The 12,304-nt window shown below is 38.2% G+C and overlaps 1 pseudogene; it reads left to right on the plus strand.

Moving 5' to 3' along the window:
- The first annotated feature begins 1,290 nt into the window (after positions 1-1,290).
- Positions 1,291-8,253, plus strand: LOC149196534 (F-box protein At-B pseudogene; annotated as a pseudogene).
- The last annotated feature ends 4,051 nt before the right edge of the window (positions 8,254-12,304 follow it).

Raw genomic sequence — 12,304 nt, forward strand, 5'->3', positions numbered from 1 at the left:
TTTCGTTCAATAGGGTTAAAAATACCAAGAATACTTTTGAGGTTATCAAATCTTTCACAAGTACATAAGTGCATCCAACACATTTGTTATTATAAGCAATCTTCCTAGAAAAGGGACACAAAGATTTCAATGGAGAAATTCATAGCTCCACCTAACTAAAATGGGATTTTCTCACTTATTTGGAATGAAAAATTAAAAATTCAAGCTCCAAACATTTATAAATATAGAGGAAAACATTATGGCTTATATCATGAGGAGCACAAGGTCCCCAATACTCCTTATCAACATATTTATAAACTATCTTCTAGAAATTCCCTAAAGATGGAATTATCCACCCTTTACAAGGTCTCCAATCAAGGAAAGACCTCTTGTTCCTCTCATTTCAATTTAGGGATACAACACAAATATTCATTCCCACTACTAGCTAGGAAAACTAATAGAATACAAGAATATGCTTACAATCAAATTGTGACAACCCTTTTTGTGAACCCTCTTAAAATTTTTATTAGGAGTTGTAAACTCATGTAAATAATTATTAATAAAAAATAATGATTAATTGAGAGGGGATGTAGAATCAAAGGTATGCAAGAGGAGGAGTTTCTTGTAAACCCATACCTTGCATTTAAGATATCACCTAAATCCTTGTTAGGAGAGATTAACACTGTTGTGCAGCCATTTATTGAAGAGAACGAGTTCCTGAATGAGAGGGAGATTTCACAGATTTCCTTGTGAATTGCATTGACAAAGTCAACATGTGGTTGGAAAGTTGGAGCGAGAAGGAGGAATATGGGTATTAGATGTAAGTTTGAAAGATAAATGGGAAAGGAGGATGGGAGTAGAGGAACAAGGGACTAGTGCTTTCACTTGCTTGTGCATACCTTGTGTTTGCACATGATGATGTAATTTCTTGTGTGTTTCCTTATTTTAAGGGAGGCTTGTAGATATGCTTGTGTATTTCCTGAGTTTAAGAGACTAGAATTTGTGCGTCTCTATTGATTTTTGATGCCTAAGCATGCTTGTGTGTTGAATTCCATAAGAGAGTTTAGTGGAGTAGTAATGCTATAGTGATATCTAATTTTAGAAATTCATGGGGCTTTCTTGCTAAGAATCACCTAAGTTACGGATTGACCCAAGGTTGATAAACCATTAGAGGTTAGCTAGTTGAGAACATACTGATAGGTTGAGGAACCCCAGTGCTAGTTCAAATGATAACACTTGATGTAGCCTTGGGGCTAAGAACACAGGTGGGAGTACCATTGAGAATTTCTGGGCAAGTCCACTCTTACTCCTATGGAGGTAATAAAATTGATAAACCTCCTTTTTATTTATACATATCTCTCTCAAAGATTGAACTAAGACTCTTTTTTCTCTGCTTGAACCCTTGGGTTATATTTTTGTTGGTTGGGATCCGGTGTGGTGTTATACCTCAGAGTTGTTGAGAAACACCTAACAAATGAGCTCTCTTCCTTGTAAGTGAGTGTCTGGTTGAGGTATCCTAAGTAAATTACCTCCTTAGACTTTGAATTTTCCTCGGGGTGGTTGGATGAAATAATGAATTTCAATGCATTCAACCTATGGCTGGGTGGAGAGTTGAAGTACCACTCTTAATCACCAACCATCTACTTCATAAGGTATGTCCCTACTTTTGTCACTATGCATCTCAATATAATTTAAATGACTATCGCTATTGTTATATAACTTGTGTTGTTGATGAGGAAAGTGCATTCCTGTGTATTATGATAATATTAATGCATGTTCATTTCCATGATGTGAGAGATATATGGAATCTATGTTTCATGAGTTAATTTATTGTATTGAGATAAGTTGTATCACTTGGTCCTGGGATATCAAATTACTTAAAGTAACTCTCTCTCTCTCTCTCTCCCCCTATATATATATATGGTTGTAATCATAGGGATGTGGAAAATTGTTGTCATATTGCTGAGGGACTAATATGTCAATGTGTTAAGTTCCCTTAAGAATATAACAATGGTAATTTCCCATGTTGTTAAGTTGTCTAACCTTTTCTTGAGCATCACAATCATGGCTCTAGATAGAGAAGGTCGTGGAATCATAGCCTTTGTGTATGAGAGTAGTGGGATCTATACTATTAATGTAGCTCAGGAGAGATAGCCCCAAGTTTGTCTAACTATCAAAAGACACCCCCATTTGTGGATGTATAAGTATATGTGCGTGTGTGTCTATGTGTGTGTGTGTGTCATGTCATGATCCTTTGGGAAACCTTAACTCTTCTTTGTATGCCGACAAGAAGGGTGGGGGTGTGAGATGAATTATTTCTCGTTAGTAGGCAGAAGACATTTACCTCGTGTCATAGTCCCTAGTGGGTATCATCCCTGCATGTCATCCTCCGAGATGGAGTAGGGTATGCGATGGAAGAACCAATAGAGAATTGTTATGTCACAAGACGAGAAAGTGCATGTCACGGTCGTGGGTCCATGAGATGGAGTCCCTACAATGTTTCAGCAAGAGAAAAGGGTCAGGGCGAGATTACGTGGAGGACCTAAGGCTCATCTCCTCCATAATGTCTAAGTAGATTAATGGAAAATCTTGATTTACATGTAGAGTCAGATATCGATGGAACCCATGATGGGATGAAGTGGCCTAATGATGTGGAAAAGTGTTGACGAGGTGTGCGGGTGGTGTGACACATGGTAGGTGAAACGACCTTTTCTCGAGAATTTTTACAATGGGTGTGTACCCATGGTATCTTATGTCAGCCTAATATGATCAAATGTTGAGAATATATAAATACCATTGCAAATTCTAATCGATGCATCAACCTGTTGTTATCTAATGGTGTTTTGGTTCGTATAGAGAAAATATATGAAGGTTTAAGGTTGCGTGCTTAATTGTTTGGTGTGATGGAGGTGTTTGGTTGTCAGTACCTCAAAACTGATGTGTAAAGTGAGAGATTGAGTGCATTCTCTATTGTGTTTGTGTGTGACCAGGAGACTGCACATTCTAGTCTTCATGATCTGGTCATTCTGGGGCAATCAAGGAGTAAACAAACTGACTATAGTTTTGTGTATGATCACATGAGGTTTTATTCTCAATTAAGTATCCAACAAAGCTCTAGATACATATTCTATGTGCGAGTGTATTTATTTGATCTAATTTGATGAATTATGGATACATCTCATGATTTGAGTAAGTAATTATTTATTTCATTCTAGCTTAGGTGTATGATTGTGTTTTGGCCTAAGCCCACAATTCAATTCGTAGGATAAATCAAGTAGAGACTAATTACCTTGAGCACACTTAAAATAATTGGATGGTAAAAATTTTGTCTTTTCTTTGTTTAGGCACATGATCATGTGGTAATTTTATCCTATGGATGTGTGAGTGGCTATACGAGTTATTTTTTTCCTTGGTGTATGTCTAATCTAGAGTGATCAAGTGAGTTTAAGGAGTAGCTTGAATAGGTCCATTCTATGTTTTGGTATAAGTGAATGAGTAGATGAATAATCTAGTGCCTAATTATGATTTTCCAGCATGAGGAGTCTGAATATGATCTAAATGTATGTATATAAGAGCATGTACGAATGCAAGGTGGTTTTTAAAAAATTGATAGTGAATGGTCCAGATTGACATATGATCAATGCAAGCACAACAATGGTCAAAATTTTGGGTGAATGATTTTATACCGGAGTATGATCAGTAGAGTGCATGTATTAGAAAACAAATTGTGATTATGGATCTATATTTAAGTGGCTGATTCACATTTATATTTTGTAGTTTATGTGATCTAGTGTTTGGTAAGGTGTATTTTATCTCAAATCTAATTATTTTGATATGTAACTCCTATATCTAATAAGTCTCTGATTGGGGCTGAAAAGTGCAACCAAATAAATGTTGTTTGGGTAAATCAATTGAGATAGGATTTTTGTAATAAGCTTATTGTATGACAAAAATTTACAACTGATCTAATATTTAAATACGACAACTCTTGTATGTATTGTTTGTTGATTTTCTTAGATACTATTTTTATATTAGAGATAAATTAATAGTGTTTAAGGTTGTATTTACACGGTACTATTGTATGTTTTTTGGTGTGATAGTAAGGTGAGATGAAGTGGTGATGCCCAATCAAAATTCTACTTGAAGTTGAAGCTATTCAAGTGTTAGAACTGACTAATGTTTGATAGCAAATGAGTTGTTCTGATGACAAGTATGTTACTAACACCATAACTACAAGATTATGTCATTCCTCTTTATTATCCATGGTTTGTACTATGACCATGTGTTGAGTTATGTTTATGAGATGCTTTGAAATTGAAAATGTTTATTTGGTTTTGAGTATGTTGTAGCTATTCTTTTGTTAGTATGTTAACACAACAATAAGGTTGGACTTTGTTGTCGAGTCATAGATGTATTATGATGATGATGATTCTTTTTTATTATTATGAGAAATAGCATTGTACATTACTGTTTCAAGAATATTGTTGGTTGATAATCAAGGTTTGAATTGGTGAGCCCTTTGTTTCCTAGATATGTTTCTAATCTTGATGATAGTAAGTGCTAAGGATGATCAAAGTTGCTAGTATAATATTCAGCAAAACTAATATGTTCTATTATTGGTGTGTTGATCTGAATGGGAAATGGCATCCACCCATGGTATTTACCCATGGTTTTGTAACACAAGAAGGATATAAATAACGAGCCTCCTTTGTAAAAGGACAAATTTCTCCACCACAATGTAGTGGTCAAACATTTCTTTCATTTAATAAATCCCTTTCTTGAATGGTTATCTTCTCTATGTATTTAGTGTGTTTTAAAGATGGTGTGCCTTCTTTCCTCTCCTCGTGTTGAATTTTTCTAGATATTCCCCACCCCCCCTTCCTAATATTTGAATTAGTGATATCAGAGCAATTCTTTTCTGGTAGAAATTCCATATCAAAACCTCTCTACTAGATGGGCCACATATGTAATGGAAAAGGTGTTCATATATACACAAAATATAGATATGGAAATGAAAATTGGGTAGTGTTTCATAGAGTTGTATCGACCTTTTGTCTCCAATTCCCATGTCTCCTCATCGGTGGAGTCGTGTCTAGGGTTTTATTCCTGTGAGAGTCAATTGAGGCAGAGAAAAATGGATGTAGGATGACCTATGGACCTTTGTTCTCAGGGCTACTAGAGGAATTGGATATGATCTATGTTCTCTGGCTCTCCCCGCTAGAGCAAGTAGTGGAATTCTGGATGTCGAGGTCATGGAGGGAAACCATGTCAAATTATTGCTACCTGAGCACATGGTGGCCAATGGGGGTTGCAAAGGCATGAATCTAACTCCAACCTCATCTCATAATTCTCTCTGTTTCCTTGTTTACAATAGAGAAGTGATTTTACCTCCTAATATTTTCTTACCTTCTCTGAAATTGTCTCAAAAAGTACATGAATTCAAATCATCTGTTATGCCAAACAAAATTGAAATATTGCTTAAATTGCAAGAAGAAAGAGAACCATCAAACCAAAAATTGCATCAACATCATTAGATTGTAAAACACCCATATGATGGAAGATAATATTATGATAGAGATATTGAGGTAGATGACCTAGTACTTATGTGGGATAAGGCACATGAGGATAAAGGGGAGAATTCCAAGTTTCAAAGGTTATGGATAGGACCATTCATTGCTAAAAAAAATATTGGTCCGAGTAGGATCCATATGCAAACTTTGGAAGGTCAGTCTAAACCCCTTCCATTCAATGGGAAGCTTTTGAAGAAGTATTTTCCTAAATCCCTTTAGGGATCTCTCACTTCTATAAATATTTTTTTCATGCATTTTATTTGTAAGTGTGTTCTATATTTTTTTTCATTACTTGTTTGATGAAATCCATAGCCTAAAAATTGAATAAATTTGTTTGAAATATTTTATCATGAAAAAATAAAAATGATCTTATTTTTTCATGCTTTAACTATCAACTTTGCTTTCTTTGGTATCAGCTAATAAACCAGATAGTTTCATGTTCAATATGTCTAGAAAAGCTAATCATCACTACATATTCTATTTCTATTCAAATCCTTATTCCATCAAGAGAAATCAATACACTGTTAGAGTCGGTCTGTTCATCCCTCCGTCAGAGATCATTTCGCTTATTGCATTTCATTTTTAGGTGTCTCATTCAGTCCATTCATCTGCATTCCGTTAGGGGCATGCCATCATCTAATGGTAGGAAGGGTTTTTTACTCATGTCCCTCATGATTATGTATCTGTTGGTTTGTGTCTGAATCATCAAAGTTCATCATCAAATCATGGATGGTCTTTTGGTTAGCAAAGAGTCTTAGGTCTAGGGTTTCGCAAATTTAGTCTTCAAAATGTCAAATAATACCAGCAAACGTGTGAGGGAGGTTTCCAAATAAGTTTTTGTCATTAGAATCTTTGATCATGACTTTTCTTCAAAACTTTGTTTTCAAGAAAATTGTCATTTTGTCCTTTGTAATAAATATGTGATTTTTCAAAGTTTTTAGTCACGAAATGTTTCAGGCACCGCCCTGATCCTTCGTCGAAGTTCCAGCCATCCATTCCCTACAAAAGAAGACCAAGAAGTCCATCATCAGTGCGAAAATCATAAAGGAAGCCAAACAGAGTTAGAGTGAAGTGTCAAAGGTTTCAAAACTTGCAAAAGTGGGTGCGCCTAAATAAAAAATGAAAATACTTGTCATAAGAGATATGTTTGTATTCCAATAATCCAATTTCACGTCAAGATACATCAGCAAAACCAAGATAAATCATCGAGGAGTGAAGAAAACACGTTGAAGGCCGAAAATGTATTGCAGTTGCAGAGCGCGGCACATAGGCTGAGTGTCGCGGCGCATTGGTGAGGCGCGACGCATTGGGCCTCAACATTCAGTGCATTTTTACAAGGGTGTAGCGCACTGGTGAGGCGCGACGCATTGGGCATGCCACGCGGCACATACAGCCAGAGGCCCGAAAACGGTCAAAACTCGCTCAAATCGGATTTGCCTCGTTTCAAGTAGGAAGCTTTTCCAGATAAGAAGGTCTTGAGTTATTTGCTTTCCGATAATGATTCAGTTAGGAATCTTACCATAAATTGCAGTTGAATGGATGACTCAACAACATACATTTTTGCTCTTTCGCACCTCAAAGAGCTGGTTCTACAGAAATGTTCCAATTTCTCTCACAGGCTTTTTGTTGCACTGGGGCAACATTGCCCCAATCTGAGATTTTTGTCCATCGAGTTGGCATACAAACGAAGGCATCGAGCTCTTTAAAACTACAAATCAAGTCTCAAAAAACTTTTCGATGGTTGCCACTCTCTGGAATCCTTGTGCATCAAGGGGCACAATTTGATTCTTGCATTTTTGAAGCGACAATATCTTTCATGCCCATGACAGTAAAATACTTGCATTTGCAACAAGTAATAGAAAAAGATACAAGACAATCATTACACGGTTGGGGTATTCAAAGGATAGCTGCTGTCCCGGGACAAAATGGGATTCCCTTCTCAATGGGAGTTTCCTTCCAAAGTATACAGTCCTTAACACTTGTTGTAGATCATATCACAGATGACCTTCTGAGTTCTATCACACAAAATCTCATTCTCCTGGTTAATTTAGATCTGAAGGATGCACCTCTAGGAGAACCATTTCTACAAGATGATCTGACCAATAGTGGTGTGCAGTCTTTGGGTTCTTGCAATTATTTATGTCACCTCTCCCTTTCCTGTAGCAGAGTAAATTATCCAGCATTTTTTAGACGAGTAAATGACATGGGCATGTTTCTCATGGCTGAAGGCTGTAAAAACATGGAGTCCATCAAGCTCGGAGGATTCTATAGAGTGACAGATGCTGGTTTTAGTGCACTCATACATGCTTGCAAAAATTTGAAAACTTTTGAACTCTATAACACATTTCATTTGTCTGATTTGGCTTTTCATGATCTTCTATCTACTTCTCTTTCCCTCGTGTTTGTCAGACTGATCTCGTGCTGTCTTTTAACTAGTGAATCAGTGGAACACATTACTCTCTATGCAGATCTAGAGGTGCTTGACCTCACAGGCTGTAAAAGTGTAGCAGATGATGGTGTGCGAGCTATTTCAAAGCTTAAGAAACTGAATACTTTATCTCTTAGTGAAGCATATATCACTGATACTGGAATGTCCATCTTAGGAGGTGGAAATGTTCCCTTGGTAAGAGTAGAATGGATCTTGAGGAATAATTTGAGATCATCATTTATAATTAGATTTGTTCTGTTGTTTGAGGATTTGTGAGGACCATTGTAAGGGCTTAAAATGGCAGGGAGATACCAGTCGCTTTTGTGGTCAAAGTCGATGGAGAGTGTTGTGAATCTTGTTGGATATGTGTTCCCCGGTATTAAAGGAGAAATTGCAGCTGGGATCGTTCATTAACAACACGTTTTCCCCTTTATTAAAGGAAAAATCTTAGTTCAAAACCATTTTTATTAAGAATTAGTTTTTATTCAAACGGAAAAAAGGAAAGCGAACAGTCAAAGACCGAACGCCTAAATTTAAAATGAAGACATCTACCATAGCAGAGAAATAGGATTGGATGGTCTATTTTTGTCTTCAGTTGCGATTCAGAAGGTCTGCGCTACAGGTTCTGCCTACTCATTGGTCATCAATTGAATGCTGCTCCCTTTCAGAACAAATGGTTGGCTCTTCAGCTTTTGTTTGTTAATGATGATTAAACAATTCCTTATTTTGGTCGATCTGTTTTCAACATTTGAGTCTATTTATTGTATTGAGAATCATTTGTAAAGGGTCTGAGTTTTGGGAAAGGTGTGGAAGAAAAACTCAGTGCTTCACTGTACAGTTTGGCAAGGAAATTAATGAAATGATGCAACTCTGATTCATGAGATTCATGTGGTATGAGTTCAGCATATGTCTCTTCTTTCTGTTTCAGATGTATTTTGTTATGTTTTACCATTCATTCATAAACATTTCCAGTTGAATTATTTTAAGTAAGAAAGGTAGAATCCAGTTTATTACTTTGCCTTAGAAAAGCATTCATGCTTTGTGTGCCTTCTTTTGTTTGAAAAGGATTAATTTATTATGCCCTTTTCAACCTCTCAACAGTCCTTCCACTCCATATTATTTCGATTTGATTGCTAAACTTCCTGCCTATCTTGCCTCACGAAATACTCTGTGTCCTTGACTTAATTTCCCAGCTCATGCTGTCCTTTGTCCCATACAGCCCTAAAAAATTCAGGCTTTCATTAAATTACCTCTTTCATATTTATTTACTAGCCTAAAATCAGTATCCATTATCCATTTAAGTCATCTCAAACCCTATCGATTATCTTTCGCTGAGATTGACCCGGAGAGAGCCCTCTCCTGTCCTCGTAGGGCTAGCTACGAGGCTGAGCGTGGTTTGATGTGGACCTAGAACCTTGCCTTTTCAGCTTGAGGCAAATCTAGGCTCTAACATACACAACCAACACAGTTTTAAAGAGTAGTGTAATCAATGATTGGTGATCCTCAAACTTTTTACAGCATCCTATCTCTTAAGGATATTTTAGATCTTTTTGCTCACTTACTAGAAAATATCGATTGAGATTAACAGTAACTACTCATGGTTTTAGGTTTTCCTTTTTTGTCTTCCTAGGATAAAATTTCTCATGTAAAATGGGTTTAAGAGATGTCCCTGTCGAGGCTATAGATCCATGTTGGTAGTAGCGGCTTCGTCTATGACATATGGGATTCCAAATCAATATTTAAATTCTATGAACAAATATGTCTAAATATACATGTCATCCCATGATTTTAAGGGGCTTCCAAGTCTACTTCCACAAGAGAAAATAACTAGAATGCTTAACCATGAATCTATAATTAGTGTGATGGGATACAAGCATATAATTTAGGTTAAAAGGAACCCATGTCAAGGCTATAGACGCCTGCTGGAAACATAGGCAATGTCTATGGTATCAAAGTTGTAATGGTATGATAATCACCCTATGAGTGACCTCAGTTAAAGATTTATTGAATAAAGGTATTACAGACTCATGTGCAGGTGTCTGTGTCTATGTTATTTAAGCAACGGATTGATCAGATTGCCAATACATAGACAATTGAATGGAAAGAAAGCAGAGAAATATAGTAAGCAATACAAGAACACAAGAAATTAATAAGGAGTTCACCCTATTCTCCAGGGCTACATCTCCGGTCCAGCTTTCAGTGGTGGCCTTTTTTTATTGTGTCTTTAAGTAGAGAATTACAATGCAAGAGCTCAATGTGAGTCACCCAAAGCAGATTCGCTTGGTAGGGTGGTTCTTGGATTCCCCAAGCCACTGGAGTGCACATACTCTTCTGCCTACTAGCTCTGTGACCTTCTGGTCTACAATGGAGAGATCCCAATGTGGTGCTCAGTCTGGACAGATCCTCTTTGGGATGGCTTGAATCTCTCAAGCTCTCTGGTGCTCGATGCTGCCTTTGGTCAGCTCAACCCTCTGTCTTCTTTTGCTTTTGTTTCATTGTCTTTTTCTCTGTGTTTCATCCTCCTCTCAGGATTCTGATCTCTCTGTCTCTCGTCCTCCTCTCGGGATTCTCTCCGTGACTTCTATCTTTGTTCATGGATTTGAAGCCATTCATTCCCATGTCTGTTTGGTTCCTCTTCCACCTCCATCGAATCACCTTCTGCAGCTGTGCTTGGAGTTCTCTGGCTCAGCGTCATCATCAGCGCTTAGGGAGTGGCCACATGTCCTCCTATAAATGGCGCCAACCTACTTCATCAGTTCAATTCTTCAGTTACATTCGTGGAATGAGTCTTCCTCCACTGTGGCGGTCAAACGGACCTTAAATCTTTACAATCTACGGCTTAATCGTTCATCGATTCCGCTTCCCCCATTAGGCGTGATCTCAGCCGTTAGATCTGGGGCCTCCAGATCCGATGCCATACGCATGTTTTGTGCGGTTGACTTGCTCGATCATTAGCACACGATCAACGACGGTTTTCTCTCACCTCCGCTTGCCACGCGTCGATCGTTGAGTGGAATCACTCCGCTTTCATCCAAAACCACTTACCATTTGAGGAGCCCCCGATCAATACCACCGGTTTCGGAGCGGGTCCCACCTTGTCCTTTAGCACTTTTCACCTTTTTCCCTACGGTTCTCTGGCTCCCCACATGACCGAGTGCTCGGGGCTTCCCCATTTCGAGCCTTTTCGCCTAGCGATGCGCGATTAGTGCTAAGCTCTAATCGCACATCAAAATCCACCTCTGTTTCCTGATTCGGGCCTCCCAGGGGCTAATTTCGCCTCCTACGCGGTCTCCATGGGACTCAGTCAGCGTGCTTTGACCGAGGTCCTCGTCGTTCCACACTGGCTGCCATTGCCACTGGTTCAAGGTGTTTTTTATCACTGTTTGGAATTCTTTGATGTTCGTCCCAACGTGATACAGTCATGGTTCTTTTACAGTTCTTTATGGATCCAATTCGGATCACGACCTTCCCATTGAAGAAGCTTTTGGGCCACCAAAAGTTGGTTTTCAAGCATCTATTAAGTGAGGGTATTGTCTTCTCACTTGTCCAATCTCAATCCACTTTGCACTTATCAGCTTTGAACCTTTAAGCCCAACCCTAAGGTACTCCACATCTCCCTTGCGTGTTGTCCTCACCTTCCTGTCTAGCACTGTGTCTTCCTGCAACTCATTAAGGTATTCAAGTAGCAGGTCATCAATAGAAGGCAATTGACTTTGCTCTTCAGGGTCCTCAATCATTGAAGGTTCAAATAATCTCAAGCAATCTGCATTTACGACTGAGTAGATGTGCATGTAAGCTGGTAGATCAAGGTGAAAAGCATTTTCACCAATCTTCTCAAGTATCCTAAAGGGTCCATACCTGATAGGCTTTAGCTTTTTACCTTCACCTTGCATAGTGTCCTTGCTGATATACAGCCAGACCTAGGCACCAACTTGAAAACTATGCTCCATCCGATGCTTGTCATGCCTAGCCTTGTATTTGGCTTGGCTCTTTTCCAACTATTCATGTACTTCCTGGCGGATCTCCTGGATCTGTTCAATGAACCTAGTTGCCCTGTCCACATCACTGTGTCCATCAATCATGGTATCTTTACCAAAGACAAAATCCAAAGGATACCTTGGTGTGAAACCAAAATAGGTTTCAAAAGGAGATCTTTGTGTAGAAGAGTGTTTTGCTCTGTTGTAAGCATGCTGCACACAACACAAGTGTTCATCCCAAAGCTTAGGATGTTTGTTGCAATATCCTCTCAATAACTAGATCACTGTCTTGTTAACTACTTCTGTCTGGCCATCTGTTTGTGGATGAAAAGCTGTGCTTTTCTTCAGTT

The sequence above is a fragment of the Pinus tabuliformis genome, chromosome 2_2 (genome assembly GCF_031772625.1).
Source record: "Pinus tabuliformis cultivar Carrire ecotype Pingquan chromosome 2_2, CPIR1, whole genome shotgun sequence".
NCBI lineage: Eukaryota > Viridiplantae > Streptophyta > Pinopsida > Pinales > Pinaceae > Pinus > Pinus tabuliformis.